The following is a 6,029-nucleotide window of genomic DNA, read 5'->3' as shown; positions in this document are numbered from 1 at the left end:
TCTGGATGTTGTAGAAATAAGATGGGAGAAGACAGAAATGAAGCTTGTAAATGGAGAGAAGGCTGTTTGGAGGAACTTGCCCAACTATAGCTGCATCCTCAGATAGGGACATCTATTCAGTAGTGTAATGATGGGTGGATAAGCTGAAAAAATGGTGGCATCCTCTCCTTCAGCAGCAAACCTCCAACTGCTGCTCCTGCATCATGAGCTGCCAGCACCCAGGGTGCAGAACTGGCCAGTTACATCTCTGCATCTACAGTTAGAGTTTGTGCAGTTAAAGGTTGTAATGAACTCGAGAGGTCCATGGCTCCTGGATGAACATGTCGACATCAGCTGCGAATGTCATCCAACCTTGTCATAATGATCAATATACTACTTGCCTCCAGACTTGACTACTGCAATTAATTGTGCTTGGCATGAAAAGCTCTAGTTTGTATGATATCCTAATATCATAGGTTAGAGACATATAAGGCTTTGCCCATTTTGCTGATTGGTTCCTATTTAAAATCCTGCCATAACTTTTTGCAGCTTTTCATCTGGATCTTAGAGACTGTCTGTCTGTAGGCACATCTACTCGTGTTATTAGTGAGACGTAATAAACTCCAGCATGGTTCGTGCTAGAGTTTATCGCTCCTGGGCACCAAGTCTACGTGTGTGTTTGGAACCATAGCACTTTGAGCCGGATCGGAGCAGATCCAGATGGCAGGGAGCCTGAGAGGGGGTCAGCCTGCCTGCCCAGGGCTGCTCCAGCCTGGCTCAACATGCTAGCTATTACCAGTTAGCCCCGCACTGAAGCACCCTCATACTCCAACCAGCCCCATCAGCATCTACACATGTGTTGAGGCACACTAAATAACACAACCATGGAATAGAACTTGTATTTACAAGTAGTAACCTACAGTAACATTTGTTAGTTTTCTGTGCCCTAATAGGGGTGCCATGTGTAGATGCTGAGCCTTTACTGCAGATCTATTTAGTCAGCTTCTCAGTAACCATCTCATGTTGACATGCTCTCTGACCACCACCTTGCTCTGTATTTCTGGTCTTTATTGATTTTAGAAATGGCAGTAACAAAAGTGAAACGCCATCGTGTAAAGCATCTTGTTGTCAAGTAAGCCACTTTTCACAAACTGCTACAATGAGTTTAAATTTTAACTTATTCAGAATACACTGTCACATAAGTCTTTTCTCACTAGCCTTCCCAAAATACTTGAGTTGTACTAGTGTTTCATAAAACTAGAGAGAGAACCTATTATTATTCTTTTTTGTTGTTGATGTTTTTGCTGGTACTCCTGAACTTAGTGAAAAAGTGCTGGGAGCTGAAGAACAAATTACAGCTTTGTAATTCTCCATTTGATTCCAGTTACAGCTTATGCAGCCCTGAGAAACCAGCTATCAGCTGTGGATTGCTGGTTACAGCATGCTTTAGTCAAATTTTTTATCCCATGAGCCAAGATCTGCAGTGAAAGTGGCACAGCAGTTATTCATACCATCTCTGTGCCCACAGGGGACACCTTTGCACCTAAGGAATCTGCAATGTAAGCTGCACATACATAAATCCAATGCAATTTGTAATAAAAATGTTTACTCAAAAATAGAATGATCTTTCCTGAATGCCAGTTTTCAGTTATCACTAAAACCAAAGAGGGAAGTCATTTTCAAAGGTGCCATACCTCTTCATTCCACTCTGTCCCCAAAACAGTTTGCTATTTCTGAAATACCTTTTTTGAGGTAAGAGCATGTTAGCTGGTCAGTTTTCCTTGACTGGGCCATTCATGCTGCATTTCACCTAATTATTATTTGCACACCCTGTGCTGCAAATAAAGTCTTTACAGACTCATTTTATCACTGTGAGAAGTGACCAGACAGAAGACTCTATTCCAGTCTTGGCCACACCATCAATTTATGGAGTGTCAGTATAATACTTGCATTATCTGTTGTTTTAATGGCAGCTGTGAAGTGATAGGATGCACTGAATCTTTCACAGTAACCCTCCTGCCTGGTCCTTTTTTATGTAAGATTAATTTTATTAGAATGTATGTGTACACTGAGATCTAAGTAGGTCAGGTTGTTCTAGCCTTAGTGCTTTCAATACACCGAATTCCCTCTGTCATCATGCTGCTCACTTGCCTAATTTTGTTAAGTGTCTTATATGGGGGCTGTCGCTTTACGAAGCTCTAGTGTGACCTATATGGAATTGGTGTGTAAATTGTGTTGAGTCTCCTCTTGTATAAAATGGCTTTGTTAGCACTTGGCAGGTGAAAGCATCAGACCACCATCAGACTCGTTGGCTCTGAGCGATTTTTTGACTAGGAATAAAACGAAGTTCTCTGAGTGGAAGAACGGTGTGGTTAAAACCCCACCAGAATTGAAACTCTAGAAATATTGAGGTCAACAAGAAAAGGTTTAAGTAGGGCTTCACTCTGCATCTACAAGGAACACGTGTCACCACAAAGGGAGGCGCTTGCATCAAAATTTGCATCCCGGCTTTTTGTTGGTTTGCTTTTGTTTTGCTGCAATGCCAGGGAAAATTACACCACCATCTATAGCAGAGAGAGAAACAGCTATCCAGCAGTAGGTGCTCTTAAAACACTTTCCTGTTAGATGGCAGGGAAACATAACCCTATAGCAAATGAGTACCCCAGGACAGTAGTGGACAGATGACCCATATACTGTCCTTAACTGATTTATTTTTAACACATATTTTTTTCTTAAGGTGACTCTCCCTTGGATTCAGAGTATTAGATTTAGTGTAAAGGTTGATCATGTGATGTAAATTTCTGTGTAAAAACAAAATTGGGAAAGAAAAATATGTGTATTACTACCAAGGGAAAGGGTACCCATTATTGGATTAACTGTATCAAACCCTTGGCCTGATCAACAGGTGCATTTTTTTGCAGTGGCAGGGGCTAAAACACCTGAGGAAGAGTTTGAGGATGTCTCGGCTAACTACAGTATAGAACTGAAAGAGCCCACCCATGCCACAATTCATGAGGTGGCTTCTTCTGAAGTAGAAGATGAAAGAAGAGTTGTACAGGTGTGTTGCTCTGGGAATCACTAAATGAATAGAGTAACTAACAGAATATAAACCCAAAGGAATTACACAAATGCACAGACATGGCATGCCTACAAGGGGAGAAGTTCTCGGAGGGATCACTGATGTCAAAGATCTGTCAGCAGTGTTTTGCAACTGCTTTGAATAAAAGAGCATATGTTTGTGTGCATTTCAAGCCCCTATCTGGAAATAGTATATCCTTAGGCTGTCATTTGGGTTGTATTTAGCACCAACATGTTCCACACACAGAGAGAGCATTTTAGGTAGAGGGTAATTGTCAATCCACTGTATCTTGGGGTGTTCGTAGGATGCCATGTGGATTTTTCTGGTGTTTGTTTTACTAATGTGGCATGTCTTGTGGTCTTCTTGAAAAGTCAATATTATGCTAGATTCATTTATGTCATTTTTTATCTCTGTATAGATTGTTTGAATAAACCATGTCTAAAATAAAGATGTATACAGACAGCGTAAACAATATACCGACAGCGTAACAAACTGAGGGATGCATACTTAAGGAAAAGGAAGTAGGTGAAACTGCTGAATATCTCTCACCATTGTGTTACCAGGGCAAGAACAATTGCCACTCCCAAACACGGGCAGAAGGGGCTATTATTGGGATGGGCACTCATGGTATTGACTGCTTTTAATGGGGAAAAAAACCCAAAATAGCTAAGGCATCTTGGAGAAATGGGCCACTAGCTATATGAATTCCACCTGCCCCAGCAGTAAAGATATTTTCAAAGGATTCTGAGACTCGGGAGCAATTGGGAGAATGTTGATTGGGGTGGGGAGGGCTGGTTCGCTATCCATTTTAGGGATGGTCCTGGTTTCTGGATTTTCCCAGGGTTGGATAGAGTCTAAGTCCCCAGCAGTCAGGGCTGGCAGAATCAGCATGGAGACTAATCTCTGGAAACTCTGGCAGGACTCTGAGTGCATCTACACATGCAATTAGCATGTAGCAAAAAATGCCGGCACAGTTTCTGCTGGAGTTTATTGCTCCTGGGCAGAGCATCTACATGTGCACCCAGGACTGCAACACATTGAGCTGGAGCAGAGCAGCCGCAGCTGGCAGAGGGTCCAGAGGTCAATCTGCCAGCCCAAAGCTGCTTTGCACCAGTTCAATGTGCTGTGGAGGGGCTGGCTGGGACATGAGGGTGCTACAGTGTAGGACTAGGTGGCAGGAACCCCCTGTACCATAGCACCCTCATGACCCAGCCAGCCCCAGTCACTGTCTACACGTGCATTTCAGCTCATGCAACTACTCTGCTGTAAGATAGTACTGTCTGGGACAAGTACTATCCTGCAATAGAGTTAATTAATTTACTGTGCCCTAATATGGGTGCAGGTGTAGATGGGAACACTTTACTGCAGAACGAATGAGTCACATCCACAGTAAAGTGCACATGTAGATGTACCCTCAGAGGGGCAATGCTGCAGTCAAGGAAAGATTCTTACCCTCTCATCTGTCTTTTTGTTCTGTTTTCAAACTTACGGTCATTTTTTCATGTATATATTTTTCTCTCCTAGATAATAAACCCTTTTGCTGTTTTGTCTCCTTACTGAATGCCCATAGCAAAGAATGATCTCAGGATGAGTGACGTTCCTGGCTAATCCATTCTACAGAAAGGAGAAACTAAAATTCTTTCACAACCCCAAGGGAAACCATCTAGAGCTACCAACAATTCCCTTGCTGCATCTATGAGGTCCAGTATAAGGGGAATGCAGTTGAGGCTTGTGAAGATAAGAAGTTATCCCACAGCTAACCTGGGTTCATACATTCATAGATGTTAGGGTCAGAAGGGACCTCAATAGATCATCGAGTCCGACCCCCTGCATTGGGTTCAGATGACCCCAGCCAGATGCCCATCTAACCTCCTCTTGAAGACCCCCAGGGTAGGGGAGAGCACCACCTCCCTTGGGAGCCCATTCCAGATTTTGGCCACTTTAGGAAGAACTTCTTCACAGTTAATGTCTAGTCTAAATCTGCTCTCTGCTAGTTTATGGCCATTATTTCTTGTAACCCCCAGGGGCACCTTGGTGAGTAGAGCCTTACGAATTCCCTTCTGCACCCTCATGATGAATTTATAGGCAGCCACAAGATCGCCTCTCAACCTTCTCTTGCGGATGCTGAAGAGGTCCAGGTGCCCTAGTCTCTCCCCATAGACCTTGGCCTGCAAACCCTTAACCATACGAGTGACCCTTCTGTGGACCCTCTCCAGGTTATCCACATCCCTCTTGAAGTGTGGCACCCAAAACTGCACACAGTACTCCAACTGCGGTCTGACCAGCACCCGATAGAGGGGAAGTATCACCTCCTTGGATCTGTTCGTCATGCATCTGCTGATGCATGATAAAGTGCCATTAGCTTTTCTGATGAATTCATCACACTGACGACTCACGCTCATCTTGGAGTCCACTAGGACTCCAAGATCCCTTTCCACTTCCGTGCTACCAAGCAGGTCATTTCCTAGGCAGTAGGTGTGCTGGACATTTTTCCTCCCTAGGTGCAACACTTTTCAACTCCTTGTTAAATTGCATTCTATTGTTTTCTGCCCATTTGTCCAGGTCTGCCTGTAGTTGTTCCCTGCCCTCCGGTGTGTCCACTTCTCCCCACAGTTTTGTATTATCCGCAAACTTGGACAGAGTACACTTTACTCCCTTGTCCAAGTCACTGATGAAGACACTGAAGAGTATCGGTCCAAGGACTGAGCCCTGCAGGACCCCACTGCCCACGTCCTTCCAGGTTGATACCAACCCATCCACCACCACTCCCTGGGTTCGACCCTCTAGCCAATTTGCCACTCACCAGACTGTATAGTCATCCAAGTCACGGCCTCTTAATTTGTTCACCAATATGGGGTGGGATACTGTATCGAAGGCCTTCCTGAAGTCTAAGTAGACAATGTCAACCCCTACTCCTATGTCCAGGTGCTTTGTAACCTGGTCATAAAAAGAGACTAGATTAGTCAGGCGT

General features: G+C 43.9%; 1 long non-coding RNA gene across 1 annotated transcript in view; it reads left to right on the top strand.

Annotated features, from left to right (window-relative positions):
• LOC106722427 overlaps window positions 1-3,544 on the top strand; it is a 34,093-nt gene extending 30,549 nt beyond the window's left edge. The window contains exons 2-3 of the long non-coding RNA XR_003095128.1: window positions 2,901-3,037; window positions 3,477-3,544. This is a non-coding gene — a long non-coding RNA (uncharacterized LOC106722427). The remainder of the gene's footprint in view (window positions 1-2,900; window positions 3,038-3,476) is intronic.
• The last annotated feature ends 2,485 nt before the right edge of the window (window positions 3,545-6,029 follow it).

Source organism: Alligator sinensis, unplaced genomic scaffold (genome assembly GCF_000455745.1).
Source record: "Alligator sinensis unplaced genomic scaffold, ASM45574v1 scaffold614_1, whole genome shotgun sequence".
NCBI lineage: Eukaryota > Metazoa > Chordata > Crocodylia > Alligatoridae > Alligator > Alligator sinensis.
This window is presented reverse-complemented; position numbering and strand designations above follow the sequence as displayed.